Below are 21519 nucleotides of genomic sequence, written 5' to 3' on the forward strand. Positions count from 1 at the left end.
AACTTGAATTTGAGTTTTATTATGACCAAATGGTGGCCTGAACCTACATCCAGCACTGTTCTAGTGTGGATGTCTTGCATCGATCTTCTGAAAGAACTGCTGATACAGATGTGATAAATCTTGTTTTCTGATTGGTGGTCTGGTGAAACCCAAGTGACCTTATGGATATTTTTCTGTGGAAAAGCACAACCACCTCATCACCAGTCCATTGAAGAAACAAAAGCCACTGAAGTGCTCTCCAATTTCATTCACGTTGCCTAGGCCTTGCTTTTCCTTTGTCTGTTCTCTGCCTGTATTTATGCTTCCAATTTTCTCATTGAAGTCGCCCATCAAAATCAACATATTCTTCTTTGCTTTCTTGTTCACCCCACTTCATAGTTTCTCATATATGTCTGTTTTACATGCCTCACCTGCTTCATTTGTTGGTGCATAACATTGCACAATTACTACCTTTTGCACTTTGGTGTAGAATCTGACTGTGATGATGCATGATGATACTGCTGTCCACTCTATTAAAGCACCAGATGCCTCTCTTCATAACCTCTAAAGCTCACACCTTCTGTGTGTGGTGTACCCTCTTCTTCATGTCCTGAATAGATGAGGGTTTCACCTGTTGCCAGGCATAGCTGTCCAGATCGTGTCCCTCGTGTCTCACACAAACCCAAAGCTGCAAGCTTGTACTGTTTTATCTCTGCTGCAATTTGTGCTGTCTTCCCTATTTGATACATGGTCCAAACATTCCACGTACCAAACAGGGTGCTTGTCCTGGGTGAGAGGAATCATCTATGGGGCAGCTTCCTTTCTGCTTTTGCTGCCATGCTTCATACTCAATCTGAGCGGATTGTCAACTCTTCCCAAGACTTGTGTAGTTGTAGGTTTGTTTGTAGATGTTTCTGTAACTTGACCTGTCCAGTTTGGGTGACCTTTCCAGGAGCTGTAGCTCCTGCTGGCATAGCTGTTTAGGTCCTTGAAGCACACAAGCCACCTTACCACACCAGGCAATGGACCGTAGACCTTAATTACAGCAGCTCATAATTACCTTTTTTCTTACGCGTGCACACACACACAACACACAAACACAATAGGATATACAAAATTTATCTGGAAATAATGTTTAAGTACAAACACAAGAGTTTGCCTCTGTAACCTTAATTTTCTTCACCAAGCAGCCACAATATGAAATTCTCTAACGACACGAGCACATGCTATTTTTACCAGATGGCACTTATGTTATTCAGTACATGGGATGAATGCAGAATGGGACAAAACTGAAGTTGCATGGGCAACCATAAATCTTTGTGCAGAAAAAATATTTTCTTCATTACAGGAAAGCGGCCTCCTTAAAAGCAGTATGAATGACGGTTAAGATTTCTGTCTAGGTCTTTGGGAAAAAGTGCAAATCATTTATATAATTAATAACCAAGCAAAATAATGTTTCAGCACTGGTCTAGTCATTTACTATAACAGATTGCACATTTATTCAGGAGAAAAATGAAAAAAGTCAATGCAGTTTGAGAATTTCTTCAAATTAATCCCACTGGTGAGGATTTCTACATAGATCAGGAATAATGGGATGAAACATCTCTAAGGGCTTCAGTCCAAAAATACCAATAACATTTTATATCTTTCATATTTCTTGATAATTAATGGGGCAGAAAAGACATTTGTGGTGAGAGTTTTCATTTTTGTATTGGAATACAATAGGAAACGTACACACTGTGTACTCTACTTCCGTGTTTGATGGCAGTTAGGCATCTTATAGCTGCTTTTCATGGGATTCAGTAAAAAGGAAGAATAAGCTTACCATCTTTGGGGACCATCCAGGCCCCTATTCTCACTCCAGCAGCACAAACCCAGAAGAAAACTCACTAAAAGATCCAACAGAGATCCTGTGTCTTTGCACTATTCTTCCTCCTGGTCCTGTCAAAGAAGATAGGCCCAGGAAAGTGGGGGCATGACCGCAATTCTGCTCTGTTCCTTTGATCCATAGAAAGCAGAACAGTCCCTTAAAGAAGCATCACTAACAACTCAAAGCAGCTCTGAGGTTGTGCTATGCACTGAAGTTGAACTAGATCTCATACAACATTTGGACTGAGTGCAGGGACTGTAAGAACGTCTATACTTAGTCAGATCAGTGCTCCATCTCGTTCAGTACCTGGTTCTGACAGTGGTCTGTGCAGGATGACCATCAGACTTTGCTGGGCCCTGAGCAAGGTGCGGTGGGTAGGGGGCTGGTTCCAGGGACGTGAAAGGGGCATGGCCTTAGGCAGAAGGTGAGGCTGGAGACCAGCCTCCCACAACCAGCCTTTTAGTGCTACCCAAGGCACGCCCCTTGGGGGCTCTGGCAGCAATTTAAAGGGCACGGGTCTCCAGACAGCGCTGCTGAGGTAGTAGCAGTGGCCAGAAGCCTTGTCCCATTTTAAATCCCATGACACTTTGACAGCTCCATCCTTTGGCTCCCCTCACTCCATTGGTGGGCCTGTGCTTATGCCAGCTGCTTCTGGCAGTTGGGGGTTTCATTGATAGACTTTTTCAGAGGTGAATGCATAGCTATGCAGATGGTGTCACCAGAATAGCTTCAACTTCCCCAACCTTGGGATGCTGTTCTGAGAGGAGCTCTTTTGGGCAAACTATTCAGGGCTGGGCATGATTCTTCCTAGAAAGATTCCTCCAAAGAAATATTGTACAGGGTTATAGCCAAACATATATCAAAGAGCCCCTGTGATTAAAAATGTAGTGGATGCTGAAGAGGTTCTGCTAAGAAATTTAACAGGATGCCTAGGTGTAACCCGCACACCTTCTGTGTGTGGTGTATCAGCTCGTGGAACTGAGACCACTTACAGAGAGAACAATGAATCTGCTTTACAGCCTTTGATAACGGTGAGTTGGTTTTTAGCCCATGTGGTAGAAGTTCATGCTTTAATGCTGCAGAATTCCCAGGTTCTGTTCTGCCTGAAGATGGCTGGGGTGTGTGGGCCTTGCAAAGGCAAGCATAGTGACTATAATTTATGCCGCAGTGTAGAAACAGCAATTCCCAACCTAGAACCAGGGCTACAGTGGTGTATTTGATCTAACTTGTTTAAACAAGCTAATTTTGTTACATTTAAAAGAATTTTAATTTTTAAATTCTGATATCAAAGGGCATTAGTCCCAGTATGGTGTGCTAAGCCCCACTGCAGAACTTTTAAATGCAAATATTTGAACTTCAAAATGGATTTTTAAGTTGTGAATGAAAGATTTTTGGTAAAAGGGCAATGATAGTGGTGTCAGAGAGAGCTGGGTCTATCTTCCATCTGCAAATGACATCAATCTAATCATTAGAGATGCCTCAGAATGTGAAGTTTTGTTTCTTCAGAACTGAAATTAGGCTGGTTTGGATCTAGGTACCATTCATACAAACAAGCAAAATTCAGGAAATGGGTGGAAAATAGACTTTGGCTTTGTACCAAGATAAGTTTGTAAAAGCCTGTTAGATTTTATGTTTTCAAAAGTGAAACCAGGTCTGGTTCAGATCCAAGACTATCAGATTCATCAAACTTCGCTGGAAACAGTATTTCAAAATAAAGTTTTCAGTTGTAACTCATATCTAACTATACTATACATCTCATATATATTTGCTACTCCTCTTCCCAACCCCTCGTCCCCTTTTGCACTATTATATGTGAATTTCCCTGAAGGGCCCACTGATTGTAGTACACTACTTAAACAGCTGAATGCTTCTCTTCTCTGGCTTGTGAATTACTCTGGGATTTAGTTAAAAGATACAGACTCATGTGCCTTCAGTGAGGCAGCAACATGCATGCTCAGAGGCAGAACCATAGGTGCCTAGGGAACTTCTATTGTAGAAACTTAATCATCGAACAACTTCAGGTGCCTCCAGGATTAGAAGACAGCCAAAAGGGAGTTTTGTGCATCAGATGTAACTATGTACCTTTTGTGGATCACACCCCAGACGGTATAGTCCAAACACAGAAGCAGGGCTAGAGTGATGTGTTTGCGCTAACATGTTTAAATACACAAATTTTGTTATGTTTAAAATAATTTTGATTTTTAAATTCTGATATTAAATAAATAACATAGGCTGGTTTGGAAGTGATCATGTTGTGAGCTGCATTGTGGGTTGTTTATGCAATTCATGTCACCTTTTCTGAAAGAGTACCAAGTTACTAAGGTTGCAGATTTTATATTTCAAAACTTAGGGTGAGTAATTGATTCATTCATGGGCTAATGAAGTTAGTCATTTTAAGTTCTCCAGGCTAAAAAAAAAAAGAGTCCCTAATCTTTGTTTAAAGGCATATTCCAGGACATGTATTGGTGGGAAATAATCACACTTTTCATTCTGGAAAAAAATTGCTTCCTAACAAATGCCTATGTTTGAATAAATGCTGTCCTTACTTGACCTACTTTTTGATTAGTTGGTTGGAATTTATCTACCATGGTGCATTTTTCTCTGTTATACAAGTGCATCCCAAATGAAGCTCCTGGAGTGACATGGAAGGGTGTGTTGCCCTTTTAAGGGACCATCCAGATGCAATCAATGAGCAACTTTCCTTGCTCTCAGGACTGAGCTATATGCAGGAAAAAAATCCATGAAAGCGAGGAGACTAGTTGTTCTGTTGGCAGCTGCAAGCTTTAGGTCACTAACCTCTCCTAGAGACCTTGGTTTTTCTAACTATAAGTTTGGTTGCTATGACGCAAATCTCTGGGGCAAAAGCCTTGTCAGCTAGGTTGAGCAGCTCTTCCTTGGACTTGATGCCTAAGACAAAGGGTGTGCCTGCCTTCTAAGAAGCACTAGGATGACTGCTGACTGAGGTTGGTCTGGAGCCTTTCTGGAAGGGACCCTTTTTAATTTGTTCAGTGTTTTTGGTTAGTTGTTGTTGCTGTTTTTCTTTGTTTGGCATTTCTGGTTGGTTGGTTGTTCTTGTTCTTTTTGGTTTTTTGATCCTATACAAATTGCATTGGAGCTTCTAAGAGTAGAACTGGGTCCAATATATCTGAATTTGCTTGAACTGGAAACGATGATTTATGCAATACAGTTTATAACTTGGCTTTTTTCCTCCTCTTTCAGCTCCAGAAAATGTACATAATGGGACAATTCAGTCATGAATTATATGGTGCTGTAAATGTCAAAGTTTAGTACATTGTACAAGTCTGGCACTCTGCAGTAGTGCAACGGGTCTAACTCCATTTACATGATGGTAGAGAACAATTGCAGGGAAAGTGTATGTAGCCAGCCAAAAGACGACTTTACAAGAACAACCTCATGAAGCTATCCTGGAGTGAGGCAGATGGCTGAAGAGTCACTAAGGTAAGAGTACAAAATCAAGCAGACTCCTTGCATGCTCTAACTTACAGCCAGGACACACAGTGGACACACTGCAAGGTCCCAGCATTATACCCCAAAGCCCATAACAGTCTTTGAGGTGTTTTAAGAAAGCATGACATCAGCTCAATTAAAAACATATGACACAGGCGGTGCATCCCCCAATAGCACAGTAGCATTTAATACGTGAACCTCGTATTTGTTATCTATTCCTGCCGTCTGTTCTCCTTCTTCAGTTGATATTAAACATCTTATTAATGTAGGGATTTGCAGCTCAGCTGAATAAGGGACAGCATGTGGCTGCATTTCCTCAGGAAAAAAGCAGGAGCCAACTGACCAAACTTGTAATTAAGTCTGTGCTTCTCATCAGCAATAAGGTAAATAATTGCAGGTGTCATTAACTTGACATGTTGGCCAGTGTATTGGGGGTGCAGGGACAGAGTCAGAGCTTTTCCCGCTCTCCAACTGTTGCCTGCTTCCTTTACATCTGCCTGCTTTGGACAGGAAGCACCAGTCTGGCTGTGGAGATGCAGATGGTCTGTGTTGAGGACTTAGGTGGTAATATGTGCTCTTTTGCTCCCTCGGGTGGGCATAAGGCAGGTCACAATTCAACATAGAGTGATATATATAGTGACAGAGTCAGGCTAGGGGCTACAGAAGAGTGATCCTATTGGGATCTGAATAATGGGCAGGCTCAAGCCTAGGTGGGTGTAAGCCTGCCCATAGGTAAAAGATCCCTCCTTCAGAGGTGATCCACTGGGCTCCAGAACCTCAATAATTATGGGGGAAAGCTGAAAAGAAAACAGAGACAGGCATGGTGATCATAGGGCAAAAACAAGGGAGCCAGAAAGGGATACCAAGCAGAACCCCCCTGAACAACACCCACTGGTCCCCCAAGGCATTGAGGGAGCTAGTGGATGCATGAATGGATTTACATTTAGATTGCATTTGCAGTCTCTCCCTCAAGCTCAGCTCCCTTTCTCTGGTCTTATAAATGACCATCTTGTCTGTAGCCAGGAGGAGGTTGTGGAAGAAGACTTGCAACTGTGTAGGGCCATGGATGGGGTGTACAAGGATCAGTAGGTGGGGAGAAAAGTGCAGCCAGAACCTCAAGGGGACATTCTGGAGCTGCTGGAAGAGGGGCTGTAGCCTGGTGCTTTCTCTCACCCCACAAAAGGAACAAGTGTTGGGGATGGGGCGAACCACACCAAGTACACACCCATGCTCACAGTACCAGGGAGGATCCTCCAACCAATGTCCCAGTGAGCCACAGTACCAAGGTGGAATATAGACTGGTCCACTGGGGCTTCCCACCCTCTGACAATGACATGAGGTCCTGCCATTTGGTTTCTGGCTGGGCAATGAGGGTGGGGAAGTGGAGTGTGTGAAGCACAAGCATGTATAGATGACATCTTGGCACAGTTCAAAAGGGGACTGGCTGCAGCACATGCAGTTGGTTTGGGTGATGAGGGTGAGACAATTGGGATGGCACACAAGATGAGGGACTACAGAAGAGTGATAGAGGGGACATATATTATCCCAAGATTGAATAAGTCCCTGTTCCCAGAATAAACTAGTGATCACTGATCCCAAACCAGCATGAACCTGCTACAAGCCACCAGAGCAATAAGGCCAAATAAAACATTTGGGGCCAATTAGGAGGCTTGCAGATTCAAGGGTGCAATGTTAAGCAGGACAGCTGAGCCAATGAGGAACCAGCTGAGACTGGTTATAAAAAGACTTTTTCTTCAGTTGGGTCAGTGCTGGCTGAGAAGTGGAGGAGATGAGGAGCCCTGGGGAGTCTGGGAGGAGTAAGTGCTAGCAGGTACCAGAACATAAGAACAGCCATACTGGGTCAGACCAAAGGTCCATCCAGCCCAGTATCCCGTCTGCCAACAGTGGCCAATGCCAGGTGCCCCAGAGAAGGAGAACAGAAGACAATGATCAAGTGATTTATCTCCTGCCATCCATCTCCTGCCCTTGTACTGAAGGCTAGGGCACCATACTTTACCCTTGGCTAATAGCCATTTATGGACCTAACCTGCAAAAATTTACCAATCTCTTTTTTAAACCCTAATAGAGTCCTGGCCTTCACAGCCTCCTCGGGCAAGGAGTTCCACAGGTTGACTGTGCGCTGTGTGAAGAAAAATTTCCTTTTATTAGTTTTGAACCTACTACCCATCAATTTCATTTGGTGTCCCCTAGTTCTTGTATTATGGGAAAAGGTAAATAATTTTTCTATATTCACTTTCTCCACACCATTCATGATTTTATATACCTCTATCATATCGCCCCCCAATCGCCTCTTTTCCAGTCTCTCTAGCCTCTCCCCATATGGGACCCGTTCCAAATCCCTAATCATCTTAGTCGCCCTTTTCTGAACCTTTTCTAATGCCAATATGTCTTTTTTGAGATGAGGAGACCACATCTGCATGCAGTACTCAAGATGTGGGCATACCATAGTTTTATATAGGGGAAGTATGATATCTTTTGTCTTATTATCTATCCCTTTTTTAATAATTCCTAACATCCTATTTGCTTTACTAACTGCCACTGCACACTGCGTGGATGTCTTCAGAGGACTATCCACTATAACTCCAAGATCCCTTTCCTGATCTGTTGTAGCTAAATTTGACCCCATCATGTTGTACGTGTAATTTGGGTTATTTTTTCCAATGTGCATTACCTTACACTTACCCACGTTAAATTTCATTTGCCATTTTGCTGCCCAATCACTCAGTTTGCTGAGATCTTTTTGTAGTTCTTCAGAATCCCTTTTGGTTTTGACTGTCCTGAACAACTTGGTGTCATTTGCAAACTTTGCCACCTCACTGCTTACCTCATTTTCTAGATCAGGGAAGAGCCTGCCATCAGAAGGGTGATGGGGACAACTGTGGGGAAGTGGCCCAGGGAACTGTTGCTGTTGAGCAGCTGCAGACTGTCTCTTAACTTTTATATTCTATGAATGTAGAGGCTAGTCTGGTTTTAGATCAAATTAACTGTCTAGTAGAGATGGAGGAGGAATTAAGAAAAATCCACCACAGTGGAGTATTAAATAGAAGGTCATATTTCCTATTTCATGAAATTCTGAACGTTTAAAATCTTCTGACTGGTTCTGAACTGGAGCTCTTTAAGCTAAGAAAATAGCTTTAAAAACACTAACCAATCATAAGCGTTTCAGGTATTGAGGGAGCCTTTCTTACATGCTAGGGGTTATTCATGATCTACATACATCTTCTCAGGGCTAACCTTTGGTGCCTATGAAATCCATGGTTATGGGATTTGTCAGTTTTGGAGAGGGGACTGGATTTATTTGCAGCTTCAGACTAGGAATAATGGCTGTCTGCTGCTAGTATCACTAGAGCTATTTACTGGCCAATATACAGTTGGAGGGCTTCACTAGAAAATATCAAGAAAAATACCAGCTCACTGAGCTGCCATGCAGCAGGCTCATTTAATTGTTGGTGAAGGGAATGCCCCTGTCCCCATTAAAAAACACTCCTATGCCTTTTTAAGAATATTCCTCCAAACTGTACTACAGTAGCAGTTCTTCACCAGGGTGGCAGAATAATAAATTCTATTATCTCCATTAAGCTTAACAGCTTAAAGTGATTTATTTGACTCTTTTTTTTCTTGAATCTATGCTGTTTTCCATGAAAAGGATAGGTGCAGCTTTCGTAGAGAAGAAGCCGTTCTGTGGGAACAAAAGAAATTGGGGGAAATGAAAAAAGAATAAATTCATGGCAACATTTCAATTTTCATAAAGAAAAATCTTACAATTTTCCTTGCAAAACCTATGAACAGTGTCTCTGTCTCTCTCTTTCCCTCTTGGCTAAATCCTTATGAAAATTCTTGGTTTCACACCATTGTATGTGCCTTTTAATCATGTGTCTGGCCCACGTACAGTTGGAGGATTATGAAGCACAACTTTACTGTCATTGAGAAGAGGGCAAAGGCCTCTTCAGCCTGGATGCAAACAGCAGATGTTCACGCATCAGACCTGGGGAATTATGTATCTGTTCATAATGGCATGTTTTATTGCTGTAATTTAGGAGAATAGAGATCTGGCCAACTGTGTGGAGGAACAGGGGCAAAATAAAGCACACATTTGCAAATTGAGGGTTATGGGTCCCTGTGACAACTCTCTTAATGAGGCATTAGAAGCTGTTTGTAACAAAAGGGGTTGCTGAGCTCTGCAATCATGACAAGCTTAATGAGTTAGTGAGATGAGTCTTGATCAGTGGAAGGTGTCCCATAATTGGCTTCCCATAATTTTTGCTGCAACCCCTTGCAGCCTTTTTGCTTCATGTAAGATCCTGCATTTGAGAGATACCACTTTAACTGTTGCTTATAAAATCTGGCATTACTTTTCCTCACAGATAAGTTTTTCCTGACTACATTCCAGTCTTATCTAAGAGGTGTAAAAAAAAAAAAAAGATCAGAGGCATTAAGGAGTGGCTTGATGTGAGACACTTGGGAGATGAAATCATTTGTAATGTCAGAGGGTGACATTCCATCCAGTGAAGAGAGTTTGCACTTTCTGTAGAGGGCTGAACTTCACTATAAGGGGATGCAAATTTGATCACATTAGGTGGCAGTAATTTCTAGCACAGTGTGTTTCTCAGAATGCAAAGGAGACCCTAGAATTTTATTTACAGGATCCAATAGCTGCAAATTGAAGCTAGACAAGTTCAGATTGCAAATAAAGCACTTTTTTAAAAAAGGGATGGTAATTAACCACTGGAAAAGCAAACCAAAGGCTGCAGTAGATTGTTAATTTATATGGTAGATCTATGATTTTTTGACTATTTTAAAGTCAAGAGTGGATTGTTTCTGTAACAGGTGGTCTGATTATAAGTGCGTTAATTCAGGCAAGTCCTATGCAGTGCATTATGCAGGAGGTCAGATTTGATTATCACAGTGGTCCCTTCTGGCTTTATAATCTAGGAGTCTGTTGATATGGCAAAGTATGTAAGTAACCTCATTTAAATCAGTGAGACTGCTCCTGTGCTTAAAGTTAAGTTCATGGTTAAGTGCTTTGTTGAACCAAGAACATAGCCTCCCTTCTGAGTTTATCTAAGAAGCATATGTCAATATACTTCTTCAGCTGGCAAAGGCAGTTGCTGAAAGGTGATGCCCTTCTTTTTCTTCCCTCTTCTCATGTTCCTAGAAGTAGTATTAATGTTCTCCTCAGCTTTTCCGGTTCCTTTTGCCCCAGAAGAGAGAGATCAAATTCAAATACTTAATTTGGACTTGTCATAACACAGCTCATTGCATTGCCACTGACTACTGAACACTTAGCAAGACTGGCCAAGTTGCATCCTGCTAATGCAGTCGTGTGCTATCAAATTGTTTGTATTTTTTTCCATTGTGTCACTGATATAAAGTTATTTTCTCCATCAAACCTGTGTTTGAAGCTTCTTCCAACCATTTTGAGTAAATTGAGGGTGTGTGAGTATTACTCATCAGTATTTTTTTCTCAGTATTCATCTATTAATTCCAGTAGACAGACTTCAGGAGAGGAATAGAATATCCATTCAATGGCCTTTTCGTATATTGCTGTTGTTGTTATTATTATTATTACCACCAGATTAATTACTGGTTGATGGTACCTCTAGCATTTACTATAATTATCTAAACTTGCTTTATTTACATGCTGTGATGTCCAGTAAAAACTGTTTTGTACTGGAAAATGTCCTAAAATTGATTAACTGTGTTTCTGATGTTCTGTCATATTTCTTTCCAAATTTCTGCTAACAAGAAGATATGTTACTTCACTTCCCACTTATAATTTACTTTAGTTTTTGGTGGTTTTGATAAAAGGTTAAATATGTACAAAATTTCTTTCTAAGTGACCCTTATTGCAAAGTTTCTTAATAAATTCTTGTAATGGTAACATGAGTTAATTTTTTCTCCATACAGCCTAATTGCTGTGGTAAAATGATCACAAGTCTATGGAAAGTTATATGGGATCTAGCTCATCTATAGAAATTAAATTTGTAATGATATAATATTGAAGTTAATTCTTTGTGAAAATAAAGCAAAATGCAAAACTCAGTTTCCATTGAGTAAGAACTGCAAAATTCTTTGCATAAAATTAGGTCTTCACTTTTAATTTTCTGGTTGCTAGTGGAGATCCTCATAATCAACAAAACTTGGATCTGGATTTTGATTTAAATGAGATTTTTCTTAATATTTGTATCACAGCTTCAATCGGGATCAGGGCCTGAGTTTGCTAAATGCTACGCAAATGCAAAGGTAGACATGATGCAGGCCCTGAGAAGCTTCTCACTCAGCTCTAATAATTAACTAGCTTCCCTCCCCTCCTCTACCCCCAGTAACTGGAAGCTCCTTAAATCAAGATGTTGTCAAAACTTCCTTTGGCTTCATGCACCAGGATTTCATTCACTGAGATCCTGTCAAAACTTATGTTCATACTTAACTTTAAGCACATCAGTAGCCCTATGGGGAGAGGGGGTGGGGAGTCTAAATTGTTTGCAGGATTGGCACCCTAAAAATAAGCTGAGTAGTAACAGAGAGGAAGCTGTGCTAGTCTATATACTATCAAAACAAAAAGCAGTCAAGTAGCAGTTTAAAGACGAGCAAAATAGTTTATTAGGTGAGCTCACCTAATAAACTATTTTGCTCTTCTTTAAAGCGCTACTTGACTGCTTTTTGTTCTAAAAATAAGCTGCTTTTGATTCTGCTTATACTGTAAAAGTACCTAAAAGCACTTGCCAAAGGTCTGATCCCCTGAATTACAGTTGGCAGCGTGCCTTCCAGCCTGGACATACAGACACATACTAGCTATGCTTGAGCTAGTGTATTTATATTGATATGGGGGCAGCAAGAGCTAGACCCCTAGTTCTGAGCCAGGAAATGAGGCATGCTTGTCCATGGATGGCTAGCCTGAGCTACTGCCCATGCCACAGCATCTACACTACTGTTTTTAGAGTGCTAGCTGAGGGTCAGATCCCAGCTGCTGCGTACACCTACCCTGTGAATCTTTCCTTGAATTCAGTAGGCTTTGGAAAGGCCCTAAACTCCTGAAATATGTCCCAGCACCCACTGTGGGCTCAGTATAAAAACTAACAAAGATTTTCTGCAGGCAATGTCCGATCTGACGCTTCCAATTCTTGGTCTGAGGTGTAGAGAGGAAGTTAAGCGTTTCATTTACATGACGGCAACTTCTATTTTTTAATTTAAAATTGTGCCACTTTTTAGTCTGTCTTGTCTGCATTCATGACATTCACTTGAAAAATAAATAACCCAATTCCTCTAAACTGTATATGTTAGGCAGACAAATATTCTGTTAGATGACATTCAGCCAACATGGTGTGGGCAATAGAAAAGGTAAGAGCTCATTTGTTAGACAGAGGACCTTAAAAAAAGATTGGAAGGAACATAAAGAAGACAAGCTTACCCCCAATGTATTTAGAAAACTAAATTCCCTAGTCTGTATGCACTACAAGTCCCAGCATTTAAGACTTAGGATCACTCGAGTTTTAGAAGTTTTTCTGTTACAAATGAAACTATTAGTGAGGTCCTAGCAGTACCAAAAGCCAAGAGGATGTTGTGACTTAGTTTGTGGGTACTGTGAGCAGACATGGGCAATTAGCTAGCCGCGAGAGCCAGGGACCACCACTAACAGCACAGCAGGGACTGCCAGCAAATGTATAGGAGCTGCCTGGGCTTGGCAGAATGCCCTCATAAGGAGGCTCTGTGAATATTTTCTTCTACATTTTAAAAAAATAGCCATTGTAGCTGCAGCTACACATGGGTAGGAGAGGGGAGGTCGGACATAATGTTAAAAAAATAGTTTGACGTTTCTGGAGACTACAGTAATGTACACTTTGGAACGTTTAAACTTTGAGAAAGCTCAAAGAATGGTTTCACCCAGCTCTGCCACTGTTCAGCTATGGATAGCGGTAAAAACACCGAAGAGAAGTAGAGAGGGATTTCTTGGTTAGGGCAGATTGTCTATCTCTGTTAAGCAATTCCAGGCTTTTCTTGATCTAATCCTAAAAAATGATCCAAAATGTGAAAAATCAGGTTGAAGATGGGAGACTTCTACTGCATGATGATGATCTTGAACAACATATTTGTTGTTAGGTTTGTAATGAAGCTGAGCACTTAAGGGGTACAAAGTGGAAGTGTTTGACATGAGGAAAGTTGACTGTATGGAGTTCTGTAGGATTTCACAACCTCTGTGAAATCACCAGCAAACCAGTGGAAAATATTTAAGAAACCTTTGGAGGGGCTGCAATGGAAATGCATTCTATTCAAGTTGAAGCAGGAAAAGAAGAAACGAGGGCCAATGTGGTTAAGAGAGGATATAAAGAGCTCAGGCAGAAGGCTTTTAAATAGTATAAACAATCTGGAAAGGAAAAGGAGTGGGAGTCATAAAATGACGCAAATTGAGAATAAAGGAGCAAGAACAGTATTGAATTACAGGGGATATTTGAAGTAACAATAAAGGTTTCTTTGAATACATCCTATTTGCCATAAAGAGAAGGAAAAGTTATAGGCTACTAAAACTAACTCTGGATTATTCGGTACAAAAGATGAGGCAAATGGCAGATTTGTTAAGACAGTTATATATTTTACTTCACAATGTAGGACAAGGAATTAGTTGTCTGAGACTGAATACCTGTCCAGTATGTTCAGAGAATTTAGTTGATGTGTATGGATAAAAATGAATGAGAAATGACTGTTAAACCATGTCGAGAGGTGTGAATCGCATTCTTTGCACAGTGCATTTCCCTGAAATAGCAGGAATTAATTGGTGGTAAAGGTAGTATCTATATCTCTGTCCTACTTTAAGGGTTAACCAAGTTCCATTAGATTGCAGATGGTACTTAAAAAAAAAACAAACCCTATTTTTTACAATAGTTTAAGAACTGTTGTAAAGAGGAACCAGAGGAAGCCTCTTAGTATACAATAAGATGTTTTATTGATCCTACAGAAGGCAGTGTGGAATGAGACTACGTGTTCTTCAGTGTCATCTACTGACACCCTATAGAATAATATTTACATATATACAGGTAGGCCACCCCAAAAGTCCAAGGGATGCAATGCATCCTTTTGGCCACACCTACTCTCAGATTGGCACTACTGACTTTTGCAAGAATGCTTTCAAGCTGTGCAAAGACCCTTGGGCACAGCTGTAGTTGCAGGTGACTTGTACTTTTATGATTTTTTTCTTCCTGCTCTCAAATTCTATTGATTTAAAAAAAAAAAAGCATCCTGCAGCTAGATCTAACCCGGGGTTCACAGAATATATTCATGAAATTTACAGTAATAATAAGCTCCTGCAAGTGACAGGCCTTCCTAGCACCACTTCCTTTTTGCAGTCCTGTAGGCCTTATTAGGAATTTTCCCCAGTCTTTAGCCTGAATTTTGCATAATTTGATTACATCTGCTTGCATAGTCTTTCTTTCTTAGATCACTCATGTGCCTATCACAATAGCTTTTAAGCATTCCTCTAGGACCCCCTACCTGATTCCTCTTTTTCCAGAGACACTAGCAAATGGCCAAGCATGTTTATTTCCTTCTGTGTGGTTCCCATGCTGGCAGGCTGGATTGTAGAAGTGGGAAAACATACTGTGATCCTATCCAGGATTGTGAGGCACCTTAGCAGGAGAAAGCCTTGTCTGTACCTGCTGTAGATGGGCTCCTAAATTCCATGGGCACCACAAGTATTTCGCTCTTGGGCTAAGCAAACTCACTTTCCCCTACAGATTAGTAACATATGCCCTCCAAGCATCTCCTTGGTGTGTTTAATCTGTGTTCCCCTGAATGCTCCCAGACTTATTCACAGTCACTAACCCCCAGAAGGAACAATACATCCAGCTGACAGATCTCCACTTCATTCAACTCTCTGCACTTTGATAGGTTTATGATTTGAAAAGTTTGTAGAAAGTAAGCATAAGTTTATTTAACAAAGTATAGAGGTTCAAGTGCCAGGAAATAGAGCAGGTAGAAATAAAGAGTTACATGTAATTTTAGAGCCTTGAATGAATTCATCACCTATTTTCAAGTCTGATGACCTATTCCTCACCAGTATTTTTAGCCAGGCAGGTTGTGGTCCCTTTTTCGTGAGAGGGGTCACACTGTCAGCCTGTCTCCTAGGTGAAGGATAGGATATCGACCCCGCTCCCCTCTGCTCCTTATACAGTCTATTTTCTCTTTCTCCAGGAAGTTCCTTCTTCTGAGACTTCCCATGGGGGTTGTGATGGGGTGTCCCTCTTACAAGCCCTGAAGGGGTTAAGGTGGCTGAAAAGCTGCACTTGGAGAAGCGCCAGGGATTGAGGGATGGATTGAAGAGGAAACTCAGCTGGACCAGAACAACTGGGACCTCTATAAAGCTAAGACTAGAAGGAGGTTACAGAGAGACAGAGACAGATACAGACTCTGACTGAAATTCCTGCTTGGGCGAGAGAGGGCAAAGTGGGAAGAATCCTAGCTATACAGCAGTAAGAGACAGAACTGTGTGGACTGTGACTTTTTGTTGCAGGGTCCTTGACTCAGAACCTAGTGTAGAACGTGGGGCTTGGTTCCCCTATCAGGCACTGGGAAAGTGGCATTGTTAGGGACAGTGAAGGAAAAGACTGCCTGGGAGAGTGGGTCATGAGACTTTGTATATGATGTCAGTGAAAGGGATAACCACAGTGACCTAGCCGAAGGGACAAGCTGCAAAGCCGGCAGCGATGGGGACTTGAGAAAGATGGAGGGCAACTGCAGAAAGGGGCAATGGCCTGGCACAGTTAATCCCCTGATGTGGCCAGAATGAAGTAGTCCACTGATGAGTAGAGCATCTTTTATAACGTCTCCCACTTGCATATGGCCCAAGCAGTGAATAGGCTCAAGTATTGGTGACCTATTCTGCATATACCCTACCCAGGGGAATCCCTGCATAATTCCCTGCACTGCTTGTGCCCTCCACCAGTTAGCACCAAGAGGTTCCTGAGTCTGAGAAAGATGCTTAATTTTACATTCTAGACCAGTTTTGTGTGTGTGTGTATATTAACATTAGTACAGTAATTGCCCATATCATTTTGGCCATCTACATTTTGTATTGGAGGCTTTTACAAACATGCTTTGCAAAAACTCCAAGACAGTCTGTTAGACATGGTTATGAAAAACTAGCAGGAACAAGTTTATCATTCTATATTTCATTTAATCCAATTGAACTTTGAAAAAACTGAAGTAAAATGCCATTGGTTATCAAACAAATGTCATTCTGTGAAAGTTTTAGACATCCTTTTTAGTTACATCCTCTTCTTAACATGCATAAAAACAAATTGTTAGTTCACATGTACATCATTCCTTCAGCTAAAGTTAATGATATACAGTTATTTCCTCTTCCTTTCCCTTGGTAAACCTCCTCCGCAGATGCTTAAAAACAAAAAAAGCTTTGAAACGCAAAACCTATGATCTTGACAAATGTACTTGGAAGTCTCTTATAAATATCCTCCATAACTACATCTTGTTTAAGTCAACTAAACTATGAAATATGTTGCATAATCCCAGAAGAACCTTTCACTGAAAGTATGCCAGTACACAATTTACAAAAGTGTATAACAAATTTTGTTTACACTGACGACATGTTTTAGAATAGGATGCTCTTGTTTTTCTCAGCTACTCGGTGGCAGGAGGATTATTTTCACAGATGTGACTGTGTGATTTGATCTTTTTGCAACTTCTGCAATTATCATACATTTGTAAAGATCTAGTTAGTAAGGCACACTCTAGTGGATAAAGAATCTGAGCCTTACTAAGAATAGTTGTAGTGGTGGTTTGATATTAGTGGTATTTTTCCCCCTCCAAAATATCCATCATGCTCACACACGAGGAAGCATCGCAGATGCATGAGTGTCTAATATACAGGGTATATAATTTTAATGGAAATTGTGATCTCTCAAGGAGAGACTTGTAGGGCTTATTTTACAATATGACTAGAAAGCATAACACAAAATGGGGACTGGTGTAACACTACCATCTCGGGTTGAAAGGTGAGTCACCTGTTAGTCCTGGCACTGAAGTCTGTATATTTGCATATGCTTGCCTAACAGAAAACCTTGCAGCTGTTCTACCAACTTGAAAGACAGTCTCGGGTTATGTGGCAAATAGAACAGCAGGAAAGTCCTCTGCTGTTCATTGCAGTGCAGACACAGGTGCAACACCAATTAGTACAGAATCTGACAAGTGGCAAGTGGGAGCTGTGCAAGGGACTGACTATGAAAGATGGGCCCAGCTGGTGATTTGGATGAATTCCTGGTAACATCTGAAAGGGTAGCTACACAAACTGGATGGAGTAAGCAACCTAGATCCCCTGTCTCTAAGGTCCTGTTTTCTCTGGGACAGTGGAATTGTCCCATATATTCACTCCCCCTGCTGAGCTGCTCTTTCCCCCATTCAGTGCAGCTGCAGGTAAAATCAATCAGGAGGTGGCTGAACAGCACATACTGACCAGCCAGTACAGGCACCAGTGGGAGAGGGAAGCAGGGGCCCTGCCATAGGGGTAAGGAGGGTAACTTGGGGGTGGGGGTAGTGTGTTTTGTCCCCCCTCTAAGATTGAGAGGGACCTGGCACCCCAGCTTTGCTGGACAGCGCATCCATGGGGCAGCTGCCCCTGCAGCTAAGGAGACCAATGCAGGGAGATAGCCCGATTCCAGCTGAAGGACAGCAGCCCCCAAAGGGCAGCCACTGCTAGAGCCAGGGAGCAGCCTTGCAGTATCCTGGAGCCTGGCAGCACGAAGCAACCAGCAAACTGCCCTGCAACTATGGAACTCCCCCCTGAGGCTGCAGCCCCATTCTGATGCCCTGTGGCAGGGGGCAGACAGGGAGCTGCACTTGCTTGGCAGGCACAGCCGTCCCCCGCACCCGCACCCCCAGCGTGTTCTGTATTTGGCCTAGAGAAATATGATCACCCTACCTATCTCGGTGGAGAAGCTCAGGCATCTTATGTGGCCCTGAGCAAGGAACAGGTCTGGGATTCTGATGGTATGAAGGCAGCCATTTTAGATTGGAAAGGGCTCTCTGCCAAAAACAAAAAAAAAACCCAGAAGCGATGAGTCGCTTGATGGATGAGGGGTATGACCCAAGGCATATGTGCTCGTGGTAACATATTGCATGATCTGCTGTTTGTAGCCAGACATTTGAACTGTGGGGCAAATTATTAACCTAATGAAATTGGAACAATTTCTCCAGAGCTTCCCTGACAAAGAGCCTGGGTAAGGCAGCACCAGTCCAACAACCCTGAAGACCGTGATTAAACTCTCAAAGTTGTTCTTAGACGTCAGTTTTTCCAAAAGATTGGTCGGCCGATCAGCTCTCTGCGACCCCCAGCTGCCCCTCCTGCTGCTTCCCCCATCTCATGACCTCAAGTATCTGACCACTACTACCCCTGGGCCTCCCCCTGACCACCCTCAGGGACCTGGCAGCCTAGCTCTTAGCCACAGTGGGCCCTGTGGCGCACCCTCCGAGCCACGACACACCCCTCCCTCCACCCCCCGATGAGGCTGGGCCTGCAATAGACTATCTCCCAGTGCTCCCGGGCCCATCAGTGCCCTGAAGGGGATGCGCACCCGGGATGGGAGTGGCATGCAAGGGTGCCAGAGCTCACAGCTCTCCACCCCATCCCTCGACTAGGGCCCCACCATCCCTGTCGCAGGCCCCATACAAGTTTATATGCCTCTGTTCCCTGACCCCCATGTATACAGTTAAGCAGGTTTTGGTTCATACAAGTTTGTTTCATTGTTTCCTAGGTACTATTTACAAAAAAGTATTGCATTGTGTTATGTGCTGAGTTAAATATGCATTTACAGTTTGCACCCCCCCCCCCATGTCCCTGATTACTGTGGGGGAAGGTAGAGAGTGGTGGTGTGGGGGAGCATGTGGGAGAGGGTGGAGGGGTTAGTAGTACCCCCAGGTGAACATGTCCCAGAGTGCCTCCCTGATGCGGACTCCATTGTGGTTGAGCCACCAGTCAGGGGCCACAGTGGGCTGCTGGTACCGTCTGGCTGGCTGCACCATCCAGCCCTAGGGCAGGGTCCCTCACACACCTCAGTGAGGTTGAGGAGGGCACAGCAGGCAGCCATGACCTGCAGGATGTTCTCCAACCCCACACTGAGGCATGTGAGATCTGAATTGCACCTTCAGAGGGCCAAATGTGCACTCAACCAGGTACCAGGCCTATGTGAGCTGGGCATTGAACAGTTCCTGGGAGAGTATGAGGTGACCCATGTACGGGTGCATCAACCAGGGCTGGAAGGAGTAGGCTGGGTTGCCCATGAGGCATAGGGGCATGGTGACCTCCCCAATGACATGCTCCTGCCAGGGCACGAATGTTCCAGCCTCCATCCTGTGAAACAGAATGGAGTTTTGCAGGATGCACAAATCATGCACCCTGCCTGGCCAGCCGACACAAATATCTGTGAACCTCCCCAGGAGACCACTACTACCTGGAGCATGATCAAGTGGTACCCCCTGTAGTTCATGTAGTGGCTGTTGCTGTGGTCCGGGGCCCTGTTGGGGATATGAATCCTGTCAATTGTTCCAAAGCACTGGGGGAACCGAAGCTCTACAAAGCCCTCAATGAGCATGGCCAGGTCCCCAGTGAACACCAGCTGCTGCACCTGCATGTGGTTGATGGCTTTCATGACGTGCAAGAGAAAGAGCAGGCACGCTCGTGGGCACGCACAGGGGTGTCCATGCCTCCTTCCCCATCCTCCCTCCCCATTGGGCCCTCCCCCCACCGCTGGGGCACTCCTCCAGCAGTGGGCCTGTGGTATCCCCCCAAGCTATGCCTGTCCAGACCCCTGGCCCTCAGAGGTCCCCTTTGCCTGCTGTCCCCTCCCCCGCCCCCCGCAGCCAGAGTGGGACCCAGGGCAGGGCTTACCTCTAAGTACGATGGCCCTGATGGTGGATATACAGCTGGATGATGGACAGGGGCAGTTTCTGCAGTGGGCAGTTTCCATATGGTGATGGCCATGCGCTTCTCGATGGAGGGGGCCAGCCTCATCCAGGTGTCCCAGCATCGGAACATGGGGGTGAGCCAGCTGCAGATCTCCAGGAAGGTCTCCTTCTTCATCTAGAGATTCTGCAGCCAGCAGTTGTTGTCCCACTCCCCATGATGACCCTGTCCCACCAGTCCATGCTAGTTGCATGGCTCCAGACATGCTGGACAGCCTGGGAGGAGTGCAGCAGGGGCAGTGTGGGGTCGGGACCCATGGGCCTGGGTCTCCATCACCACAGGAGGCTGAGGACATTGGCCAGGAGGATGGCTAGCCTGTGGGTCAGGGCAAGCCTCCTGGCCTGTGGCTGCTGTGGGTCCATGCCTGCTGGTTGGGCCATGCAGGACAGGGACCTGGGTCTGCCTTTCCTCAAGCAACACAGCAGGCTTTGGCAGCTTGTGTCAGGAGGGGCTGTTTGGGTGGGGCCCTTAAAGAGGCACATGGCTGGCAGTCCCAGAATGGCTCTCCGGCGATGCAACCCCAGCTGTGCCATTTCCTGCCCTGTTCTTCCAAAAAAGTGCCAGTGCATGTGTGGATGCGCTCTTCCAGAAGACTGGGCAGCTCTTTTGGGGTGCAATTAGCATGCAGACATATTCTTCTGGATGTTGGTCCTCCAGAAGCTGAGGCCCAGAGGATCATCTTCCAGAAGACAGCGCATGTGTAGAAGTGGCCTAAGAGAAGAGAATCTGAGCAGTTTCTGTGGTGATCAGGAAGATGGGGGGGCAGGGAGGGGAGCAAGCTCCATTACAGTTTAGCACAGTGGCTGTGGCCACACTCCCCCTCTCCTTTAGGAAGGGGGATGGTGATGAGAGATTTCCTCAGATGCTAATGAGGCACTGCCATGAATATGCAGTGCCTCATTAGTGTAATGGCAGCAGGGCAAGATTTGTAAGTGCCACTTTTGAAACACATGCCACCTGTGTAGCTGGGGGCCTTTTGAAAAGACCCCCTGATTTTGAAAGCCCCTTCTTTCCATTTGGTTTTGGGTAGAAAGCGTTTCAAAATCAGTGGGTCCTTTAGAAAGGCCCCCAGCTACATGGGCGGTGTGCATTTCCAAAGCTGCACTTTCGAATTGTGCACCTCAGCCATTATGCTAATGAGGCACTGCATATTCATGGTAGCGCCTCAGTAGCATCTGCTGAAATCCCTCATTATCATAACCTCTTCCAAAGGCGGGGG

The sequence above is a fragment of the Carettochelys insculpta genome, chromosome 5, assembly GCF_033958435.1.
Source record: "Carettochelys insculpta isolate YL-2023 chromosome 5, ASM3395843v1, whole genome shotgun sequence".
NCBI lineage: Eukaryota > Metazoa > Chordata > Testudines > Carettochelyidae > Carettochelys > Carettochelys insculpta.